Source organism: Notolepis coatsorum (genome assembly GCF_963971535.1).
Source record: "Notolepis coatsorum genome assembly, chromosome: 3".
NCBI classification, from domain to species: domain Eukaryota; kingdom Metazoa; phylum Chordata; class Actinopteri; order Aulopiformes; family Paralepididae; genus Notolepis; species Notolepis coatsorum.
This window is the reverse complement of record NC_140167.1, coordinates 119,470,049-119,494,317: the sequence shown is the minus strand read 5'-3', so window position 1 is coordinate 119,494,317 and position 24,269 is coordinate 119,470,049. Positions and strand designations below refer to the sequence as shown.

General features: G+C 41.8%; 1 protein-coding gene across 2 annotated transcripts in view; it reads left to right on the top strand.

The window, feature by feature from the left end:
- LOC311226193 (TSC22 domain family protein 1-like) overlaps positions 1-24,269 on the top strand; it is a 178,314-nt gene that overhangs the window by 59,672 nt on the left and 94,373 nt on the right. The gene's annotated exons all lie outside the window — the stretch shown is intronic.

Below are 24,269 nucleotides of genomic sequence, written 5' to 3'. Positions count from 1 at the left end.
TTTCAAGTTTGTTTTATTAATTGTCACATACTTTACGGTGAAATGCTTGGTTCTGTATGAGCCCCTGAGTGTGCTTCATACAGTAAAAAGTAAGTAAAGAGGAATATACATATACAATCTAAAGTACAACCTAGGTACAATCTAAGTACAGTGAGTAAAAATGAGTAAACAGTGAGGTACAATGCAGAAAATGAGGTACAAAACTTTAAAGTAAGATGCAAATGAGGTATGAATGTAGTGCAAATCTCTTTAATAATAGATAAATATAATGTAGTGTTAAAGTGAGTGTTAAGGTGAGTGTTTGTTTAAAAGTGAGTGTGTGGATGTGTGTAGATGATGGGTTGTTACATAGTCATTGAGCATCCTGATGGGGCCTGGGGATAGAAGCTCCTTCTGAGTCTCTCTGTACTGGCCATGAGACTCCGGTAGCGCTTGCCTGACCGCAGTTGTTTGGGTGACTAGGTTATTCTCTTAGCCTTGTTTCAAGTTTCAAGTTTCTTTAATAGTTGTCATACAGAAGTACAGAATACTTTCATACAAAATGCTTCTTACTGTTACGCTCCAGAGACTGTGCTAGACAAGATAGTATCAAATAACATAGTATAGCATGTAATTTAGAAGAAGAAAATGAGGTCACAGTGTTCGGTATAGACATATGTACAATGTTCTGAGTTACCATATAATATACAATACTATGCAGTGTACTAATGTACAGTACTATATAGTGCAAAGCAGAAATGGGATGAGGTACAATTTAGGTACAATTTACAGTAAGGTGTACGAGTTGTAGTGCAATCCTTCATCAATAAATATAAAGTGTGGGGAGTGGGTGCTACAGTGTGTTTGTTTAAAGTGGGTGTGTGCTATAAAGTGTGTGGAGTGGGTGCTACAGTGTGTTTGTTTAAAGTGAGTGTGTGCGTGTGGATGTGTGTGCTATGTGCGTTTGGTGGTTGTTGTTGTGTAGTGTTCATTGTTCGTTTAGCAGCCTGATGGCCTGGGGATAGAAGCTTCTTCTGAGTCTTTCTGTGCTCGCCTTGAGACTCCGGTATCGCTTGCCTGACCGCAGCAGTTCAAAGAGGCAGTTGTTCGGGTGACTGGAGTCTTTAATGATTCTCTTAGCCTTGCCCTTGCAACGCTTGTTGTAAATGTTCTGGAGGGTGGGGAGCCCCCCTCCAATTGTGCGTTCGGCTGAACGTGTCACTCTTTGTAGTCTGCTTCGGTCTTGTGCAGTGCTATTCCCAAACCAGGAGGTGATGTTGCCAGTCAAGATGCTCTCTATTGTACATGAGTAGAAGTTCTTAAGGATCTTCTGACTGACTTGGAACTTCCTTAGGCGCCTGAGGAAGTAGAGGCGTTGTCGTGCCTTCTTCACAACACTGTCAATGTGTGTGGTCCATGTCAAGTCCTCGGATATGTAGGCTCCGAGGTACTTAAAGCTGTTGACTCTCTCAACCGGTGCCCCGTCGATGCTGAGGGGGCTGTAGTCCTTGACCCCCGACCTCCTGAAGTCCACAATCATCTCCTTTGTTTTGCTGACGTTCAGGGAGAGGCTGTTTTCCTGGCACCATCCCGCCAAGACCTTGACCTCTTCCAGGTAGGCCCTCTCGTCGTTGGCAGAGATCAGGCCCACCACCACTGTGTCGTCAGCAAATTTGATGATTGTATTGCTACTCCGCTGAGCCACACAGTCGTGTGTGTACAGGGAGTAGAGGAGGGGACTCAGAACACAGCCCTGGGGGGCCCCTATGTTGAGGGTGATGGATGAGGAGGTGCAGTTGCCTGCTCTCACCACCTGGGGTCTGCCAGTCAGGAAGTCCAAGACCCACTGGCAGAGGTCATAGTTCAAGCCCAGGTCCCTGAGCTTGGCTATGAGTATGGAGGGGACTATGGTATTGAATGCCGAGCTGTAGTCGATGAATAGCATTCTCACATAGTTCCCCTGCCTCTTGTCCAGGTGTGATGCTGCTGTGTGCAGCACATGGGCTATGGCGTCCTCCGTGGACCTGTTGGGGCGGTATGCAAATTGCAGGGGGTCCATGTTGATGGGGAGGGAGGAGCAGATGTAGCCCTTTACTAGCTTCTCAAAGCACTTCATGGCTATGGAGGTGAGAGCTACAGGGCGGTAGTCGTTGAGGCAAGCAGGCTTGGATTTTTTGGGTACAGGGATAATAGTGGACTTCTTCAGGCAGGTGGGGATGACAGCCTGTTCTAAGGACAGGTTAAATATGTCAGTGAATACTGGGGCCAGTTGGTCGGCACAGACTTTTAGGACGCGGCCGGGGATGCCGTCCGGACCTGCTGCCTTCCTGATATTCACTTTTTTAAAGGTCCGCCTCACCTCATGCTCTGTTACCCTGAACACTGCGCCTCCATCAGCAGCCGACCCCCCCCCCCCCCCCCCCCATTGCCGTGGCTTGTGAGCTGGTGTTGTTATTACCAGCATCAAACCTCGCATAGAAGGTATTGAGGTCATTTGCTAAGGAGATGTCACTGTTCAGTTTGAGGGAGGCGCCTTTGTAGTCTGTCATCGTTTTGAGCCCCTGCCACATAGCTCTAGAGTCAGCTTGTTCAAACTGGAGTTCAATTTGATCCCTGTAGCGCCGTTTGGCCTCTGACACTGTCCTCCTTACGTTGTATCGCGCCACCTTGTGGTCATTCATGTTGCCTGCCACTAGGCCGTCGTTGTATGCTTTAGTGCGCTCTCTCAGAGCTTCACGGACGGATTTGTCTACCCAGGGTTTTTGATTTGGGTAAACTCTCATTTTGGTAGTGGGGATTGTTTCTTCCACCAAAGTACAAACATAGTCCAGCACTGTCTCCGTGTAGACATTAATGTTATCTGTGTCGCGGAACACATTCCAGTCTGTGCAGTGAAACGCAGACTGGAGCGTCTCCTCTGACGTCAAATCCCATTTCTGCACCTCTCGCGAGACTACAGGAGTACTTTTGATTCTCTGTTTGTACATTGGTGAAAGAAAGATGGACACGTGATCTGATTTACCAAAGCCACTATCAGAATGAGCCTTGTAGCCACCTTTAAATTGCGTGTAACAGTGATCTAGGATGTTACCGCCTCTGGTGTTGCAAGTCACATGCTGATAGAAGTCAGGTAATACCTTTCTCAGATTGGCGCTATTGAAATCACCCAGCACCAAAATGGCGGCGTTAACGTTCGCCGCTTGTATTCTATTTACCTCGTCGTGGAGTCTGGAGAGCGCGACGTTGTTGCTGGCTTGCGGTGGAATATACACTCCTACAAGGATGATCGCCGTTAACTCCCTCGGGAGGAAGAAAGGACGACACTTGATGGTTATATATTCCAGGTCTGGGCAGCAGTGGTTGGATAATTCCTTCACGTTAGTTGGATCGCTCCAATTGTTGTTAAACATGAAGGCAATACCTCCTCCACGTTGTTTACCGGACTCTGCTGTACGATCCTTGCGGTGGATAAAGAAGTGTTCAGCTGGTTGGATTGCGTGGTCTGGAACGTCCGACGTGAGCCACGTTTCGGTGAAGCAGAGAACGTTGCAGTCCCTAACGTCTCTTTGGTATTGAATCCTTGCTCGGATGTCGTCCAGTTTATTGTCAATTGATTGTACATTGGCTAGCAATATACTGGGCAATGGCGTTCGGTGGCGTCTGGATCTCAGCCTGTTACGGATCCCAGCTCTCTTCCCACGCCGTCTGGTTCCTTTGTTCCTGGGATCAAGGAACAAAGGCTCTGGTCCTATTCTCCGGAGAATCTCCTCAGGCCATTGTTGCGGTTCGGAAAGCTGGTCCAGTGAGTAATCCAATCGGTAAGTTTCCCGTAATCCGATGTCTATAAGTGACTGACGGTCATACACATTAAATGCACCTACTGTTGGTACAGACAAAACTCTTAAAACTATAAATATTAACAAAAGTAAGCACAGTCTCGACGGAGCGAACAGAAAGGCAGCCGGACGTTGCAGCGCCATCTCTCCTCAGTCCTTGGCCCTGCAACGCGTGTTATAAATGTCCTGGAGAGTGGGAAGCCCACCTCCAATTGTGCGTTCGGCTGAACAGGCCACTCTGGAGTCTGTTCCGGTCTTGTGCGGTGCTATTCCCAAACCAGGAGGTGATGTTGCCGGTCAGGATGCTCTCTATTGTGCATGAGTAGAAGTTCTTAAGGATCTTCTGACTCACTTTGAACTTCCTTAGGTGCCTAAGGAAGTAGAGGCGCTTCCGTGCCTTCTCCACTACACTGTCGATGTGTGTGGTCCATGCCAAGTCCTTGGATATGTGGACTCCGAGGTAGAGCTGCCGTGGTTACCGCAATACCGCAGTGTCGCTGTTACGTCACGCCCACCACAGCGTTTAACTGAATACCGCATCAACGCTGTTTTTTATAATAATACTCTCAACCAAAGCAATGCAACAGACACATTTTGATTGACAGTCGAATCTGCCAATTACGTCACACCGCTTGCACCCGCCTCTGCTGTTACCACCAATCGGCAAGCGCCTATTCGGTTTTTACTTCCTGGATGTTAGCCATTGATCACAACAAGGCTAATAACATTAGCTCCCCGCCGGAGTGGACTACCAGAGCTCCAGTCCACAGGAGTACTAAACGAGGCATAATGATTTTACTGCAACGAATGTTATAATAAAAGCCCTTCGTTCTATACACTTGTCTGATTGAAAACTTTATTAACGGACCGCAGAATGGGCACGACTCAGCATGCTCTGAGCAAAGGAAGGAACGGAGATATGAATTGAGTAATGCTTGCCTTGCTATGGTCCGGTAAATACGCTGATGTTATTGAACGTGTAACTATATAACGTTAATGCCACAAAACGAATGCCTTTGTTAATCAAGTAGTAACTTTATAATAATAAGAAGAAGAAAGGGTCGGGGGGGGGGGTAACCACCGGGCGCTACCAGCCTACCACCCCTGCCCGCGACACCGAGTGAACGGCGCACGACCAGAGGGGAGACTTCGAATCCGTGTTTCACTTTCAATAACGAATGCGTGCTTGCCGAATCCCAAACAATATTCATGCTGCAAAGTCATCCTCTAAAGATAGACATTTAGACTAGAGGCAGGCTATATGCTATAAAGAGTAGACTACTAAAAAATAAAAAATAAAAATGCATTCCAACTTTTTTTTAATTTTAATTTTTTTGCGGTTATATTGCGGCGGTATGAAATATTACGCAAATTTGTGCGGTAAGGAAAAGATCAATACCGCGGCAGCTCTACTCCGAGGTACTTAAAATCAAATCAAATCAAATTAATTTGTAAGGCCTGACAACAACACACATTAATGTCCCCATCGGCCGGACACGTCTTCTTTAAACAAGTCAAGAAGAAACATTGCAGTGCAGTCAGGTGGCGTAGCGGAGATTGCGTTCGTCACCAAACGCCGGAGACGCTGGATTCGCCTGTTCGAATCCAGCTCACAGCTCCGGCGTTGTCACCAGCTTGGCTGGCCGTTCACACTAATACAATTGGCAGTATTAGAGGGTGGGAAAGCTGGCGGGGTGGGTCCGGGTCGTTATAAACAGCGACTCCTACAGTTCGGTCGGGGCGCCTGCTCAGCGCGGATAGGATCTAAGGGGGGTAGTGTGATCCTTCCACACGTTACACCCTCTCAGTGAGAGTCCGCGCTGCCAGGTGAAAAGAAGCGATTGATTGGCTAGACGTGTGTCGGAGGAAGCACGTGATAGCCTCCACTCTCCCAGACCGACTGTGGGGGGTAAGTGCGCAGCGACCAGGAAGGGGATTGGGAATTGGCATAACTACTAACATTGGGATGGGAGAAAATCGGAGGAAAAAGGAGGGGGAAAAAAGATTAAAAAAAAAGAGGAAACATTGCAATAAATCAAGAACAAAACAAAAACACCATAAAGTCCAAAGTTTTTTAAATAAATGAAGGAAAAACTCACTAAAACCTAGCAATAGGAAAAAATGCACCACAGGTAATGTGGAGGAGAGAAACCTTAGACAGGCGAACACAGTTGGTAAGCATGCACTCATGTGTAATGAAACACATAAGTGCATGCAATAGCGACTGAACATTTTGAAATATTTAAAAATAGAGCTGATGGCGGATCTATTTGAGGCATGGGGGTGGCGCAGAGAGGGACACATCCTCCCGGTCATCATCACGGGACGTCCGCTACTCCGGTCATCACCACGAGAAAGCCACTGTCAGGGAGATGGGGAGACAGTGAGACGATAAATGTTCACTCTCTTGACCAGTGCCCCGTCGATGATGAGTGGGCTGTAGTCCCTGGCCCCCGACCTCCTAAAGTCCACAATCCTCTCTTTCGTTTTTCTGACGTCCAGGGAGAGGCTATTTTCCCATCACCTCAGCGCCAGGTTCTCTACCTCTCCCAGGTAGGCCCTCTCGTCGTTGGCAGAGATCAGGCCCACCACAACTGTGTCATCAGCAAACTTGATAATTGTGTTGCTGTTTCGCTGTGCCACACAGTCATGTCGATTAATTCACATGGATTGCAGACACTGGATGATCTGGATAATCTGCAATTGGATTGATTGAAAAACTTGTATTATGATTATTGGATACCGTATTCTAGCCCAGTATCAGCCTGAATCTGATTCCAGTATCGGTATCCATACGTCCCTAGTCGATGGATACATTATTCTAACAGGCCCACCAAGTAGCAGGCTAAATAAAGCAGATTGTTCATCTCTTTGCCGACAGCCTGTCTCTGTGTTCACCCACTGGCTTGTCTGTCTGGCATTTGGGCTGCCTTTACGCCAGCTTGCGACTGGCTGCCTGGCTGGCATTAAAGCTCTTAGCACAGCCATTCTGCAGCCAAGAGTGACTGTCACCCTCAATGAACTCAACACACACACACACACACACACACACACACACACACACACACACACACACACACACACACACACACACACACACACACACACAATGGAGTCCAGTTTATTTGACCAATGTCACTCTGCAGCATATTTAAAGATAAACCTTTAGAACTTTCCATGTCTTTTAGAGTGTTTCATGTTGTGGACAGGGCACAAGAAGAGTCCATGTCTTTTAGAGTGTTTCATGTTGTGGACGGGGCACAAGAAGAGTCCAAACAATCGAGGTTCCTTGACAAAAATGTGATCTGCACTGGGACCAGAAATGCTTTTTGGACAAATCAGGCTCTCTGCTCTTGTAGAATGCTGGTCCCACACCTGTGAGTTGTTTACTTCCACAAATCGTTTCTCAACCTTGTAAAATCTTAATCTTGGTATCTGAGTCAGGCTTTGATATCTTGTGCCAATGGCATTTGTAGTGAAGTATTATACGTCAGTTCTCTTTGAGTATCACACACGCACCAAACTAATGCTAACTAGTGCAAAAACATTATCAGACATTTTGTCGCAGCCATGTTAGATGGGAATCCTGTTTTTAAAAATGCACACATTATGTTATTCCTGTGCCCCAGTACAGTTCAGTCCATATTTATGAACATACACCACTCCGCTAAGGCTAGAAATAAGTGCCATTGGATGCAGAATCTGGGGCTCCAGAGACAAATGGGGCACTGACTCTGAGCCCTTAACTGCTTCTGCGCCAAGAACGAGTTATCTCGTTATTGCCCGCCAATCGAATTGCGCCAATAACGAGTGAACTCGTTTTTAGGATCGTTATTTCCTTTATTCGCTATTACCATTCATAATTCATCCAGCAAGGCTCTGGGAGACTCTGGACTCTGTCTGATATTGCAACGGCTCAATACCGCCACCTGGTGGATTTCGGGCGATGTTGCACTCACTCTAAACCGGATGGTGCGTGCTGTGCATCGGGGAAAATGTTCCGGGCAGAGCTCTCTTGTTATGTGGATCCAGACAAACACTCAAGTGCATTGGATCGCTTTCGAGACGCAAGAATCGATATGCTTTCGGCGTCAGGCCATCAGGCTGCTAAACGAACAATAAACACTATGCAACAACCATCAAATGCACACAGCACACACACCCACACGCACACACTCACTCAAACAAACAACACACTGCAGCACCCACTCTCCACACTTTAGATCACACAAACACACTTTACACTTTATATTTATCGATAAAGGATTTGCACTACAACTCGTACACCTACTGTGAATTGTTCCTAAATTGCACCTCGTCCCATTTCTGCCTTGCACTATATAGTATTGTATATTAGTACACTGCACAGTATTGTATATTGTATGGTAACTACGTCTATTCTGCATCGAACATTGTACATATGTCTAAACTGAACACTGTGACCTCATTTTTTTACTTCTAATTTTACTATGTTATTTTATTTCATACTTATCTTGTCTTGCACAGTCTCTGGAGCGTAACAGTAAGAAGCATTTTGTATAAAAGTATTCTGTACTTCTGTATGACAACTATTAAAGAAACTTGAAACTTGAACTTTATTGCGTCGTACAAACGGAAAACGGAACTAGCAGATGGAAATCAAATAATTGGAATATTTTTTCTCCACACTCATCGGCCACAGGTAAGAGGAATCTAACGTTAATTCCAGCTCGATTGTCCATTTATTTAATTGCAATCCATCTGATCAACGTATGATGTCGTACTAAAGAAAGCCATTACTGACAATCAAGGAATCATAAACGACCCCCCCCCCCCCCCCCCCTTCCTTCACACATGATGGAGCATAATGTATACCGATCAAATGCATTCGATTTTTTTAATGTAGCGTGTATAGGAACGAAACGCCAATCCATTATGTATAATATGCATTGGGGGCCTATAACTCGCGTTCTAGGAATGACTGCAGACCACTTATATTCACGACGGTATTAAACGACAATGTATGAATGGAAAAATATAACGTTCCCACATCCGGAACGATGGATACCTGATGTTGAATGGGCCATAGTAATGTCGATATAGCTATTATATTTAAAAAGTTATAGCCCTGCAAAGAAGGTGAGCGACTCCATAGGCTTACAGCGCTGGCAGTAGAGCTATAAGATGCTCAAACTGCGTGGCAGAGATTGTGTTAAAGAACAAGTACAATTATGTTAATTCAGTCATTCATCATTTGAGTTGTTATGATTCAGTGCAACCTCTCTGAGCACAGCCAACTCGCATTACATTATATTAAGTTTACAAATTTAAACAAAGTCATGGGACCAGTGTTGTTGGTTGTTATGGGGGATTAACATTGGCTAACTGTGCTAGCAGGTGATAAACACACAAACGCAGTTGCTGTGGATGTTTTTGAACCACTAAAATGGACTAAATTGTAGCAAACTAGTTTCATTACTTGTTTTGTAAACTAGCTAGCTGATATTCTTTACAACTACTGACAACTGACAGACTGGCTGATTGGCCAATCAGGTTAATGAGAGTAGATTATGCAATCAATCAGGGAAGCAGATTGGATATATGAAATAGTCTGATTGTGTTGATAGACAGAGGGATGGAGATCAAAGAGCTTTAGTCATCACTTACACAACTAACATTAACCTTCTGTAAAATGTGTGAAGTGTCAGATGAAGAAAAACAATTAGACTAACTTAATTTAAAAGCGTTAAAATGCTATCTTTTAAGAATAAAAGTTATTTACAACCTTCTCATGATCTTAGAATTGTCAATCATTAGCGATCACCAAGATTAGCTAAGTAGGAATACAATATACAAGTATTGTAAGATGAAGGATAATAGTAATACTAATATGGCTTTGTTTGTCTCTTTGAGTTTCTTTTGTTTTCTATATAAATGTGACAAATAGGATTTTATTTCATTATTTCTTTGACTAATACATGGAAAAGAGTCAAAATTGTATTTGTTGAGTGTGGGTGGGGTGGCGGTGGGGGGGTAGTTAGGGTAACTAAAGTAAAGTTAGGTTATAAATCATAGAATATGCCCATCTCTACTCCTAGCCCATATTATGCAAAGGAAGAGGCATGGCTGTAACAGGCTATGCTGGGGATGACAGGCTTGTTCCCTGTGCTCCTGACAGAAACTTTGCATTTATTGCTGTTTGCTTGGGGCTAGCCACCCATGCACAATACCATTCCTCCCATTATGCGTTATGCTTTTTTATTTGTTTATCACTTAGGTAGTTTCCACCCGTTCCTTCCCTCTTTCTGTTTGCGTGTGTGCCGTTTACTTAGACTGCTATAGAACAGGTGTTTTTTATTTACATCCAAATCTGGTGAACAGTGTAGGAATTACCACAGTTTCTACATGTTTTTTTTAAGGGACCAAAAGTAATTGGACAATTGGCTGCTCAGCTGTTCCATGGTCGGGTCGCAGGACAGGGCAGTAGTCTACTATGCATTCAGTAAGATACGGCTGCTGCACACAATGCACATTCACTCACCACAGTCAATGTAATATATAGATTTTTTTCTTTTTAGTAGTCTGCTACAATGGCCGGCAAGATTTATATTGTAGCTAATGGGATCCCTGCTTTACAGGTGACATTTATTGTGGTCCTGTTGTTGTGGTTAGAGACCATTCTACAATGTTTTCCCTCCACCTTCTACCCCTCAACCAGGCCTTCTAAACGCATCTTAGATAGAACTTTGGTTGTTGTTTTGATGTGCTCGCAGAGTTTGAGGGTTTCACATCGTAGGTACGCTTCAACAGGGATTAGGCTGGCCATAGCTAGAAGATCGGTAATGCATTTGTGGTCAGTTAACTTATATCCCGTCATGGATCTCATAACGTGGTTCCTCATAAAATACCTCTGCTAATGAGTGGTGTTGTCCATGTGATACATTCCATACCATAGAGTAAAACAGGGAGTATGTAGGTATTATAGACGTTACTCTTGATTCTTATGGGACTTCATGATGATGTTTCTTGTTGAGCGCCACCCATCCTGTGGCTCACTGTGATAAGGAGTGGTAATTTGTGCTGGATAATTTATGTCCCAGAAACACAAATTCATTGACTTGTTTGATGCGTTTCCCATTGATTGTTATGTTTATTGGAGAGTTATCTTTTAGCTGTGGACATGCATTCTGTTTCCCCAATGTTTATTTGCAGGCCTACTTCTGCTGCAGTTTGGCGAATTCATCAGCGTATCGTCAGCACAACTGATATTTAAAATTATTCGTCCACCTATGGAGTAAACCTGAATCTATTTCTTCCTCGTTTCTATTCTAGAGTTTCAAAACTCATACCTTCCTTTTTCTTGTATATTATCAACTCATGGCTGCATTGACGATACAAAACAGTAGGGGAGTAAGAAGGTCTACTTGCTTAACTCCTTTCAGTATATCTATGGCCCTTGACATACGAATGTTGCACTTGATTGAAGCTTTTGAACCTTCAGTTAGTTTGAGTAGATGGATGTAGGATTTGTTTATAGGTGTCTTCTCCAGGAGCGACCATAGGGAGGGTAATTTTCACATATGGCTGGGCGATATGACCAAAATATATCACTATATTTTCCTTAGTTTTGACGGTGTATATGTGACTGTATAGTTTTCCATTGCAAATTACATCATGATATGACGTCTATATATTTTTTTTACGTCTTTATCGTGTAATACAATTATCATGGTCCTATTTCATTCAAAATGGTCTATTTTCTTTTACTTTTTAAATACTGCTGCAAGGAATCTTTTTTTGATTAACATAATATACAGTTTGTATAGATATATTTATATTTCAATAAGTATACTATATATATATCGTGGGCAACAGTAGAAACCTATATCCTCTGGGCCGCCACGGTTGCGCTCGCACTGTGGTCGTAGCATTCGAGTCCGGGGACCTATGCTGCATGTCCTCCCCAAATCTTATCCCAGCTTTCCTCTGCCTGTCCTATCCGAAAGAAAAAGCTGTAGAAATTCTAAAAAACAAATCTTACACAAAAAAAAAATATATATATATACCGGTATATATATCTTTGCAAAGTTTGCATGGATCCATGATGCCTTCATATTCGGCATACTGTACCTGCCAGCCCTAATTTCACGCTGTCAAAGGCCTTGGTGAAGTCAATATAATACTATGTGCAAAGGGTTATTGAATTCTATTGACTTCTCAATTAGTTGTTCAAGGGAGATTATCTGTTCAATGGTGCTCCTTCCTGGTTGGTAGGCTGCTTGGGAGGCTGGGAAGCATGAGTACAGATCTTCTTTGATCCTGTCTGTGATGATACCTATAAACAGCTTGTAGATATGGCTAAGAAGGCTCATGGGTCTATAGTTGGAGCACTGTCTGCGATCTTCTTTCTTGTACAGTACTAGCCTACTATAACGGCTTCCCTGGGGTACACAGACTGTTGAGAGAATCAAGTTGAATAGTTTGGTGTGTGCTTTTACGGTTATTTCGCCACCTGTTTGTAGAAAGAGTACATTTCATCAATACCTGGGCTTTTATCAAATTTCTATTAGTATATCTTTTGTTCAGTTTCTGTGCAGAGTTGTGAACTTGGTCAGAGTAAATAATTTATAGAATTACTTTCTATGTGATTTAGTTGTATTAACTTACTTCTTTCTTTAGCACTTTGAAGTATCATGCAGCCCCAGTTCAGATTCAATATAACTGTGTGAGAGTGATGTTGAATACCTTGGTTTTCATAGTGTCTGCAAGCACTATGCTTAATTACAATAGCATAACAACATGCTGAACTTGACAAAAAAACAAGTTTCACTTCTTGTAAAAATAAGTTCCACTTGTTAGCCTTTTCAACCATCTTCTGAATGGGTTAGTATGTATAAATATGGTATATTTTATAGTCATAGCCCATAAGACGAACCAGTGCTGGTGCACCCTACAACTGTCACATTCCCAAACACACATGGATCAATGAAACCTGCAGGGATTCCAATGAATGGTTTACATGGTTCTGCCTTTTGACAAGTTTATGACTGTCATGTGCACAATGTGTATTGAGGTTGGGTACCGAACTCTGTACCTTGTGTACCACTACCAACATAATCCACCGAGTAGTACCGATTCACGTTAGATCAATCGGTGCCACATTTCAGTACCTGAGGTCAGAGGAGTTTGATAGTATTTACTGAGGATGGCCAGATAATGTTGATATTTAAACATTAAATAATAATGCATAATAAATGTATACATGATCATGCAACATTAAAAAATTGTTGTAGGAACGGTTTGGGAGAGGGAGGTAGGGAGGGGTTTTAGTTTGTGTGGTGTGATAACAATGTTGAAATTGAGAAGTTTAGACTTTAGTTTAGTTTTACAACAGAATTATTTTTTTTGTTATAATGAAAGTATCAAGGTACAGTCGGGCACCGGTATCGATTCCCAGGTACCGGTACCTTTGATTTGATTTTGATTTTATTTTATTAAGGATCCCCATTAGCTGGTGCCATAGCAACCAGCTAGTCTTCCTGGGGTCCACACACACAAAAAAACATACAAAAACAATTATTATTGCAAAAACAAAATTATTAAAAGTCAGTACACACAATGCATAATGAAACTAACAATTAAGATAGTTAAAATTACATTAGTGTAAAACAAAAATACTTTAGTGTTAAAAACAATTTAAGATTATTTTTAAAAGTCAATCTACTGTAAATGCAGCAGAGGTTTTGAGGCAGGTTATTCCAAAGAGTTAATGCTCTAAAAATAAAAGATCTCCTTTTAAAGCGTTGGTTTTTGGACCTGGCAATTCAAGCTGCCCACTACTGGAACCTCTAGTGTAATGCTCATGCACAGTATTACTAAAAACAATCTGATTATGTATAAAAATGATTTTTACTGCTCGGTTCAAATGTGAACGGTACCCAACCCTAATGTGTACACACACAAAATTGTATTGTGTTGTAAATGCAGTACACCCTTCCTTCACAGCGCCCCCTTCATAGTGGACAGTGTGTAGTGGCCAAGGACATAGTGTGGCTGAAGACATAGTGGACAGAGTGTAGTGGCTGAAGACATAGTGGACAGAGTGTAGTGGCTGAAGACATAGTGGACAGAGTGTAGTGGCTGAAGACATAGTGGACAGAGTGTAGTGGCTGAAAACATAGTGGACAGTGTAGTGGCTGAAGACATAGTGGACAGAGTGTAGTGGCTGAAGTCATAGTGGACAGAGTGTAGTGGCTGAAGACATAGTGGACAGAGTGTAGTGGCTGAAGACACAGTGGACAGAGTGTAGTGGCTGAAAACATAGTGGACAGTGTAGTGGCTGAAGACATAGTGGACAGTGTAGTGGCTGAAGACATAGTGGACAGAGTGTAGTGGCTGAAGACATAGTGGACAGAGTGTAGTGGCTGAAGACATAATGGACAGAGTGTAGTGGCTGAAGACATAGTGGACAGAGTGTAGTGGCTGAAGACATAGTGGACAGAGTGTAGTGGCTGAAAACATAGTGGACAGAGTGTAGTGGCTGAAGACATAGTGGACAGAGTGTAGTGGCTGAAGACATAGTGGACAGAGTGTAGTGGCTGAAGACATAATGGACAGAGTGTAGTGGCTGAAGACATAGTGGACAGAGTGTAGTGGCTGAAGACATAGTGGACAGAGTGTAGTGGCTGAAGACATAGTGGACAGAGTGTAGTGGCTGAAGACATAGTGGACAGAGTGTAGTGGCTGAAGACATAGTGGACAGAGTGTAGTGGCTGAAAACATAGTGGACAGTGTAGTGGCTGAAGACATAGTGGACAGAGTGTAGTGGCTGAAGACATAGTGGACAGAGTGTAGTGGCTGAAGACATAGTGGACAGAGTGTAGTGGCTAAAGACATAGTGGACAGAGTGCTGCCATGCACTAGCCCCAGACTATGGAACCTGCCACGTATGGCGCAGATATGAGGTGATCACTGAAATTCACTGCAAATGCCATGGATGCCCCACAAAAAAGCATAATAAATACTAGGGGTGGGAATCACCAGTTTCATCATGATACGATACGATATCGATTCTTTGGACAACGATACGATATTTGCCAATATCACAAAGTCTCTCACGATACAATACGATACGATTAGATTCAGGTGCCTGCGATCGATACGAGATGATATCATATGCCCATTTAACACAATCAGTAACATTTAGATCAACAAAAAAAAGGTAATGAAAATATCATTTGACATTTGTATTTTTGAGCTCTTCCAGACATTTAAAGGAAAATCAATCTATTGTTTTTAATACAAATAGACCTCCTGTTCACTGTAAAGTGCCACGTTTTTATATATTGAGCTTTAAACTTTAAGCTACATTTTTTGGAACTCAAAACTCACAACCTCCCTCTCCCAAACCGTTCCTACAACAATTTGTTGATGTTGCATGATCATGTATAGGCCTACATTTATTATGTATTATATTGTTTATGTTTAAATAACATTTAAACATCAAACTCCTCTGACCTCATCTGGTCTTTCCAAAGACGCGCGCACACACACACACACAGAAAGGGAGAATGCTATGCTGTAACATCTACACACACGGAGCTACTGCTGTTGTTCTTGGGCGGATATGAGACTCGCCACAGGATTTTCAAAATAAGTATCGATATGAATCGATCTTATTACATCGCATCGATCCGATTCGATTGTTGATAATTACATCGATGTATCGATCTGGATCGATGTATCGTCCCACCCCTAATAAATACGCACTATCCTGTGACTGTGATGTCTGTGCCACAGTTGCCACAATGATGTTCAGGACCATAAACTGAGCTCAAGTCGTCCATCAGACTTGTTGTAGACAAAGCATAGTGTGTTGAAGTGCAGTGCGGCACAACGAAACAAAGGTCCCAGTGCTCGAGGGGTGCGCCGTCGTCACTCTGAAACCACATGAAACAAGAGGTAAACCTGTATGGAAGCAAATGAGTGACAGAAGTATTTGAATTTGATCAGACACCGAATTTATAGCATTGAAAATAATTACTTTGAAGACATGTATCTGAATTTTTTCAGACACTGAATTTATAGCATTGAAAATAATTACTTTGAAAACATGTATCTGAATTTTTTCAGACACCGAATTTATAGCATTGAAAATTATTACTTTGAAAATCATGTATCTGAATTTTTTTGCTCAATTTACCTATGTGAAATAAAAATTCAGTGTTTAAAATTCAATGTAAAATAATTCAAATGCATAATAAAATTCAATGTAAAAATAATTGCGGTGTATAAAATTCAATGTAAAAAATTCGATGCATAATTGCGGTGTATAGAATTCAATGTAAAAAATTCGATGCATAATTGCGGTGTATAGAATTCGATGTAAAAAAACATCATCCGGGCTATCCAGACAGGATAAGCAATCGAGCCTGGATGCAATCGAACTGACTTCTAGCCTATCACTGCACGGCTTTGTCAGTCATGTGATCACACCAACCCGGGAGAAAGATGGCGGTATATATACATACGGTGGGGAGAGAATATATACATACGGTGGGGAGAGAATATACATATGGTGGTGAGGAGACTGTACATTATGAGGGGGTGGGTGGGTGGGTGGGAGAGAAATATACATACGGTGGGGAGAGAATATATACATACGGTGGGGAGGAGACTGTACCTTAGGAGGGGGTGGGTGGGTGGGAGAGAAATATACATACGGTGGGGAGAGAATATATACATACGGTGGGGAGGAGACTGTACCTTAGGAGGGGGTGGGTGGGTGGGAGAGAAATATACATACGGTGGGGAGAGAATATATACATATGATGGGGAGGAGACTGTACATTAGGAGGTGGTGGGTGGGAGAGAAATATACATATGGTGGGGAGAGAATATATACATACGTGGGGAGGAGACTGTCTATTATATGTATATTTCTCTCCCACCCACTCCCTCCTAATGTACAGTCTCCTCCCCACCGTATGTATATTCTCTCCCCACCGTATGTGTATATACCGCCATTTTTCTCCCGGGTTGGTGTGATCACATGACTGACAAAGTGCAGTGATAGGCCAGAAGTCAGTTCGATTGCATCCAGGCTCGATTGTTTATCCTGTCTGGGTAGCCCGGATGATGGTTTTTTACATCGAATTCTATACACCGCAATTATGCATCGAATTTTTTACATTGAATTCTATACACCGCAATTATGCATCGAATTTTTTACATTGAATTCTATACACCGCAATTATGCATCGAATGTTTTACATTGAATTTTAAACACTGAATTTCACATAGGTAAATTCGGAGAAAAAAAATTCAGATACATGATTTTCAAAGTAATTATTTTCAATGCTATAAATTCGGTGTCTGAAAAAAATTCAGATACATGTTTTCAAAGTAATTCTTTTCAATGCTATCAATTCGGTGTCTGAAAAAATTCAGATACATGTTTTCAAAGTAATTATTTTCAATGCTATAAATTCGGTGTCTGATCAAATTCAAATACTTCTGTCACTCATTTGCTTCCATAAACCTAAGTTAGTAATTATACTTCAGCTTACCAGTTTCAGAGACACACTGAATTGTGACACACTGAATAATTTTTAATGGTGCGGAGATTGAAATAGGAAGGAAGAAAGAAAAATCAACACTGTATTCCATTCTCTCCCAAAACCGACTAGGAACATCAACATGGTCATTTTGAACGGGAGGAACAGGACCCTCAGACCCGTGGACGACGTTGCTGTAACATAGTCGTCTGTGAATGTTTTTAACCTATCGTGAGCTCTTGCTTCATCTTGCAGGGGATGTTGATGCTTTACAGACGGAATGTCTGCTGAGTGAAATGAACCAGACGCCAAGTTGTCTAATTGAAGCTATTTTAAATTGACTTGAGTCGGCTATCTTACTCCCTCAATTCACCTGACCCCACTTTGTAAGCCTAGTTAGTCATTATGACTCTGTCCTCATTAAACTCATCTGTCTACTGACACGGTCTAGATTAATAACTTGACGTGGGGGATTAACTAGCATCCCTCAAATCTGTCGTTGTGGTTTGACTGAACTGGCCTGAGGGACACATTGGAACAAGTTGAACCATCTTCAGAATATGATCTACACAGTGACGTCCACCTGGCCCTCCGGGCAGCTTACTGTACGTCAACCTTCAAAGTCAGGTTCCTGTATGTGCATGCTGGGGTTTTAGAAGAACTAAGGGTACATTTACATTTAGCTGACAGCCTGACACTTTTATCCAAAGCGAGTCAAGCGATTTAGAAGTTTTGTACAACAAGACAGCAGGAAGGGTACAACTATATCAGCTGAGTAACAATGTTCATCAAAGTGTTGAGTGCTACAGTGTAGGTTAGTATATTAGGACAAGTGCATGACAGTAAGGTTAGTTAGGGTAAGTGTAGTAGTAGTAGTAACACTGTAGAGCTTTTGTACTTTCAGTGTTTCCCACTGGTTGTTAGATTATTTGTGGTGTCAATGTATTGGTGGTGGTGTGGTAAACTGGGAGGGATGAGAAACACCAGATTATTTGTGGTGTATTACTATTGGTGGTGGTGTGGTAAACTGGGAGGGATGAGAAACACCAGATTATTTGTCGTGGTGGTGTGTGGTAAACTGGGAGGGAGGAGAAACACCAGATTATTTGTGGTGGTGTGGTAAACTGGGAGGGATGAGAAACACCAGATTATTTGTGGTGGTGGTGTGGTAAACTGGGAGGGATGAGAAACACCAGATTATTTGTCGTGGTGGTGGTGTGGTAAACTGGGAGGGAGGAGAAACACCAGATAATTTGTCGTGGTGTTGGTGTGGTAAACTGGGAGGGATGAGAAACACCAGATTATTTGTGGTGGTGGTGTGGTAAACTGGGAGGGATGAGAAACACCAGATTATTTGTGGTGGTGGTGGTGTGGTAAACTGGGAGGGATAAGAAACATTGCATCAAGGAGCAGAGGGCTGTGTACATAACTGGAACATTTCTAATGTAATTTTTGGAACTCTGTATACAAATGTAAATATGTATTGTGGAACACTGGGTGATCTAGGCCTACGCTGTAGAATTCACAGGCCAATGATATGGATTGATTGTTTTCAATGGGCAATGGTATTAAAGACCTCTCCCATGTTTGATGGCTGTGTCTATCCCAGAGTGCAAAGCATCCAACACATCTGCTTTTGCTAGCATTAGCGCTAACTTACAAAAGTAGTTTAAATGTCAGAGTTTATGTTGGCTACCAAACGTTGCAGCTACCATTATCAAAGACCATAACGTTAGACCTAGTAGTAACCGCAAATATTTGGTGCATTAGCTGATATTAGTTGCGTTTCCTTGCTCTACTATATTTGCTAGTAGCTATACTGAACCGTAAACTGTGCCATATTGCACTGCAGGGTAAACCTTGTGGGCAAAGTTGGCTTACGTTAGACACAGCAGACCGCTCTTTACTATCATCATGATGTTTGTTGGACTTGTGCAGTTCCATCTGAGGGTTTTGCATAGTAGGATGAGGATCCAAGTCTGAGCCTATGTTAAGGGGTCAAATTACTCCTCATACACACACAAAGCAGGGCAGCGTTAAACAATGGTATGCTGTAAGGATGGATGCAGTAGATTGTAATCTGAGAATTGGTTGGGCATTAATCTTTACCTGCTTGGTTGGTCCACGGCTTATTATAGTTGATGTTATGTAATGATGGATAACAGAGAGGTGGTGTGGTGTTTGTTGATGGAAAATGGTTTTGGTCTTCTTAACACTTTGAGTGCCACGCTGTTTGGTTAATTTACCTTTAGAATGCCGGCCTTTCTAGTAGGGCTGTCTTAAATGCTTCGAAGCTTCGAACGTTCGATTCGATGGCACAAGCTTCGAACATTAAAAAAAAATCGAAGTAAAAAAAAAAAAAAAAATCACTTTTTTTTTTTTTTATTATTATTTTTTTACTTCGATTTGTGTGTGTGTGTGTGTGTGTGTGAACTACCCATCCCAGTTAGGACAGCCGAATCCCGTCCAATCTTTCGCCGTCGACTAAAGACTCACTTCTTCAACCATTATCTGAAATGATAAAAAGAAGAAAAAAAAATCTAACCGTGACTAACCTTACTGTCATGCACTTGTCCTAATAAACTAACCTACACTGTAACACGCAACACTTTGATGAACATTGTTACTCAGCTGATAGAGTTGTACCCTTCTTGCTGTCTTGTCGTACAGAACTTGTAAGTTGCTTTGGATAAAAGCGTCAGCTAAATGACTAAATGTAAGTGTGTGTGTGTGTGTGTGTAGGTGTGTGTGTAGGTGTGTGTGTAGGTGTGTGTGTAGGTGTGTGTGTGTGTGCGCGCACCTTGTAGAATTCCACACATAAGAAAGAAAGATACTGGGATGAATAAACAAAATAGGAAATAAAATGTAGAAATGCATGCAATACATAAATAAATATGAATCTCCATATATGAAATATAACATTTAGATAAGGTGCTACTGAGATGTTTTGGTGAGTTCTTTGTTTTTTTGTGGAAGTTGCCCTTCTTAAAAATGCATGAACATTCACTGATAATTGGTCTGTAGTGGAGTCTACAAGGTCTACATTGCCGGACCATGTAGAATCCGGACCTTGTAGACTGACATAATTCTGTGCATAGTTTAGTCTACACAGGCCATATTTCAAATAATCAAAATCTTACTTCATTCATCTTAAACATTCTTGATTTGAAATCTGAAGTTGTTCAAACGACAACAGCGATCCACCTTGAATTAAATCACACAGCCGAGTGAAACCTTGTTGGATGCGTCAGTCACGAAAGGGGCTACTTAATTAATTAATCCAACCCACTTTATTTATAGAGCACATTTAAAAACAACAACGTTTACGAAAGTGCTGTACAAGTCCCACAACATAAGATAATAAAAAAAAAAAAAAAAAATATATAAAAAAAAAAAAAAAAAAAAAAAAATTTTTTTTTCGAAGCTTCGAATTAAAATCGAAGCTCGGCCCCGAAGCTTCGATTGCCAAAAAAAGCTTCGAAGGTCAGCCCTACTTTCTAGTCGTTTCCTTGGTCGTTGCACTATGTTTGCGAAGCTGTGGTTGTGTTCTGTATTATAGCTGTAGAGACACGGTGTGGCCCATTTCGACAAACATTACTCGTAATCCAGCATGGGAATAATATTGTTTTTTCCACACGCTGTAGTTTGTAGTTTATTACATGCGTAAACATTGCGCATTTCCAAGATAATAGTATTTTTTCATAGATTGTGAGATAAAACACGTTATGTGCAATAAGCCCAAACCGTTCTGGTTGATCCCCTGAAACCCTGAATACTCCCATATGAAGGTATATGACTTGTATATATTATCACAACTCTAGTTTTAACTCAACTATGATCGTGTTTGCCAAGCATGTTTTTCGTCCGTTGAAACACAGAACTGTGATCGTTAGAAAAACACGTTTCAGATTAGGTAAAATAGACATAGAATGTACCTTACCTTAGCCAGAAGGTATTCCAAAAGAATAATTCCAAGTGATTGCATCGCCATCGCGATTACCAGTGTATATGTCTATACACGTTTCGATGGTCAAATACATTCATGCAACGGAATCCCGAGGCGAGGACTGGATTTCTGTCCCGGGAGAAGGAGTGGCCACTCGCAAGGAGAAACTGAAAGTGAAAGTGAATCTGGCTATCAGCCCAGAGCCCCATGCAGTTCAGACACGGGACGATACTGCCACCTGGTGATGGTCGATCAGAATGCAGTTCCAAATTGTCGGGATGTGCCCAAATTATGCAGATCGCTCTGGGCAACTGTGTAGAGCGGGGATCAAAGTAAAAAGATCAAACGATCCAAAAACGTATTTATACGTTTATGGCACTCAACGATTGGCACCCAGAAATGTAAAAACACGTTTATGGCACACAGTGTGTTAATCCAGAACACACCCAGTATAGTGTTCTGTTCGTTCTCTCAACCACATGTGCTGATAACACCAATGCCCACATATGCTGCCTCCACGTGCATACATACTCTTAACATACTTGGGATTGTGCAAAGGTTCACCTTTTCGTGGTCAGGTTAGTTGGCGAATGGTCTGAACTAGGGATGTTAACAATTAACCGAAACATTTATTTTCAGTCAACATGGTTCCACCAATGACGTTCCCTATAACCTGCATATAAATCTTTTTAACAACCACATTACAGAAATTGACTTTGATCCCCGCAAACAATTATTGAGTTATTCAGTTTTTATGACCCATCCCTATAATGTACACACACACACACAGGTGACATTCTTTTCTGGCAGCTCCCACGCCTTCAGTCTTTGCTGCAGCTCTAGGAAAATGATAGAAAACATCAATAGATCACTCCTAGTCCTAACTTTGTCTGTGGTTCATGCAGCTGTGGTCCTGTGAACAAAGCCTTCTAATATACATTTCTCTCTCTGATAAGGCAGTGGATTTAGAAAAAATCTTCAAAACTAGCTTAGCATTTGCAGAACAGGTCACCCCGACATCACCAGCGTCAGTGCACTGCGTTCTCTGCAATATCCGATCATTTAGGGTTAGCAATTTATAAATCGGAACATTAACGAAACATAAATTATTTAGCTGGAACGCAATTTTCCCATTAACCCCACATACAGTATCAAGGACAGAATGACTGGTAAACAGTCAAGGAAAAGGCTGTTCATTTCTACCATAGGCGGGGGAAATGCACGAGGCTAGTCATAATGACGTGAGCGCGTAACCGTAACAGGTCTATTAGTAGGGGTGGGAATCGCCAGAGACCTCACGATACGATACTATCGCGATACTTGCGTCACGATACGATAGTATCGCGATACTAAATATATCTCTATACGCTGAGTATTGCGAATTATTTAATTTTTTATTAAATTTTTTTGATTAAATTTAATTTATTACCTTTTTTCAACTGCAAAGTAAAACTGTCAACATGTTTTATCTAATACAATAAAGTTCAGTCTGTTCAGCTCACTTCAATAATTTTTATTGCAGAACATGGTATTTTCTCAAGCAGACAGATGTAAACTCTGTAATCTGTGTTGCATGTACCTGACAAACTGAACTGTTTGTATTACAGTCATATTCCAACTTAACTGAATGCACATGTGTGTGTGTGGACTACTGTACTATTACAGGTATGTATTGAAATGAACAATGCAACTTCCTTATACAAAAAAAATATATATATACCGTAATTCCTTTAATAGTAACCGGGTCTCAAATACAAGCCGGGTCTCTATTAATGGCCGGGTGCGCTCTTGAGCTAAGCAATTATAAGCCGGCCTCCTAATACAAGCCGGGTTACTAATATACTGAGCTGTATACTGAGCTAGTTACTTGATTTTACTTTGAAAACGTTGAAATGACCAGTGACCACCTGTAATTGCACTGTTTACTATTTCATACAGTACTTGGTTTCAATAAATGAACCCAGTACATTTTACTGGGTTCAAACTGACACAAAATGTTGATTTATTCATTATGATCCGTTTGAAAATTTGAAATATAGGCCTCCCTCTTATACAGGCCTCCTCCTAATACAAGCCTGGTACCCGCTACAGTTGAAACAAATACAAGCCGGGGTTACTATTAGAGGAATTACGGTAGTTTTAAAATTTTTTATGAATAATTAAATATCGATACTTGGCGTCCCTGTATTGATACAGTATCGCCACGCAAAGTATCGCGATACTACTACGTATCGATTTCCCCCCCACCCCTATCTATTAGTAGTTCTTTATGTTTTGTTCCATGCTGAATGAGTTATTAACTGAATGAAAATAAGCACATCTCTGGTAAGCACTGGATTTAAAGACTACCTGCATGATTATTACATCTATCTATTAATCGTAATCTGTCTATTAACACATTCTGCGCCATAAACGAGTTAACTCGTTATTGGCCGCCATGCGTTGAGCGCCATAAACGAGTTAACTTGTTTTTGGGATCGTTATTTCATTTATTCGCTATATCTATTCATAATTCATAGCTGCAGCCTCTGGTATCCTCTTCAGAGCCTGTCTGAGCTGGAAGACTGTCAACATCGCCCTCTACTGCCAGGCGGAGCTATTGCATCTCATTGAAAATGGGTTGGTGTGTTTTATGAGGTGATCTGAGCCGGGATGCACCGAATATCCGGCCACCGAAAATTATCGGCCGAAAATGGTTAAAAAGGCATTTTTCCGGCTTTCGGTCTAAAGGGTTTTAGCACCGAAAATATATCACAGAATGTCAAAGAACAGGGTTACGTAACGTTCGTAACCTAAAGTGTTGTTGTGATGACGTAATCAAAACGCGGCTACAGACTTTGCGCGACATATAACGTGAGCAGCTTGGCAGCGCTTCCTGCAGCCTGTGATAACTAACTCCTTTTGGGAGTCGCACTGTTTCTATGTAAACTATGCGAGCAACGCATCAATAAATGCGTCTTTAACATGCTTTAT